We start from the raw sequence: 1,600 nt of genomic DNA, 5'->3' as shown, positions 1-1,600 counted from the left end.
GTGGTTATTTTACAGAACTGTCCACCGAAAGGTTCAAGGAAACCAAAATGCTTCTTCGATGGCATTACTCAAAAAAAAACTAAACAAAAAAACAAAAAACATTGTAATCTTTAAATATAGTAATAAAATAAACTGTTTGCAACATCAACAGCAGTGTAGGAACAATCTGAAATGTATGAGGAACACATAATTTTGGCTTATGAATATGTATTATGTAAGGTGACAGTCAGACCTGACAGGCTAAATGAAGTCGGAAGTTTTACTCTTAAGGGTTGTGTTAGAAAGCAAAAATGCTTTTTCTCTTTTCTAAGGCTCAGACTGAAAGTGTAACAAAATACTAAATTTCAGGAGGTAAAACTCACTTCGTAAGTGGACTTCAGGGGGGGGGGGTATCAAAAATGCTGTTAAAGAGCAAAATATGACCCCCCTTAACCCACTGCGGGTCAGACGGGAGCTTCCTCGTACCAGAGCCGATAGAACATAAAGCCCCTGCGGAGCAGCACAAGACTCATTATCTAGACAGATGAGCAATGGACAGAGCGCAGATACATCACAAAGAAATGGAATCCACAGAGAAAGACTTTATCCTTTATGTGCTGTTAATGGATGGCTGATCATTGTGGGGTGTCGTGGTTTGGCTGACCCTCTGCTGGACGGTAACACCCTCGCTTCATTGTGTACACTCTGCAAAATAAAAGGCAGCAAGCAGAAAATCACTGATATCTAAATCTGCAGATTGTTCTACTGTAATAGCAGGGTATGCAAGGTTTGCCCCCAATAGCTGGTGTTCATATGAGCTTTCAAGACATCATAAGTAATTAATGGTGTTTGCTAAAGCAAGCCTCACTATTATTATTATTATTGTTTAGAACAAAGGCTTAGGGACCCGAACAAACCCCTGAACTCTTGCATTAAAGTTTGTGTGCAAGCCGTTTCCTAAATTGTCCAGTGTGTACTTTTCTAGCTGGATAATAAAAATAGTTAAAAACGATGGTATGACAAGAATGCATGGCCAAAAGCATAATTTAGTCATAGTTTTTGATGAAGATTTCAGTTAATCAGTGATTATCATGTCATATTCATTAAAAGAGTAATTAATCCAAAATTGAACATTTACTAAAAATGTACTCTTCCTTAGGCCATCCAAGATGTAGATGAGTTTGTTTCTTCTTGGGAACAGATTTGAAGAAATTCAGCGTACGTCACTTGCTCACCAATGGTTCCTCTGCAGTGAATGGGTACCGTCAGAATGAGAGTCAAAACAGCTGATAAAAACATCACATTAATCCACAACACTCCAGTCCATCAATTAATGCCTTGTCCATAATCCAGAATATGACATATTTGTTTAGAACTGTTTTGGCTTGTAAATGGTGCTTGATCTGTGCATACTGACGGGAAGTCATTCAGTAATTGTGGATTATTGTGATGTTTTTATCAGCTGTTTGAACTCTCATTCTGATGGCACCCATTCACTACAGTGTATCCACTGTTAAGCAAGTGATGTGATGCTAAATTTCTCAAAATCTGTTCTGATGCAGAAACAACTCATCTATATCTTTGATGAATTAAAATGTGAGACTTTTTTTAGCTAATTGTA

This window comes from Carassius auratus, chromosome 20 (assembly GCF_003368295.1).
Source record: "Carassius auratus strain Wakin chromosome 20, ASM336829v1, whole genome shotgun sequence".
Classification (NCBI taxonomy): domain Eukaryota; kingdom Metazoa; phylum Chordata; class Actinopteri; order Cypriniformes; family Cyprinidae; genus Carassius; species Carassius auratus.
This window is presented reverse-complemented; position numbering follows the sequence as displayed.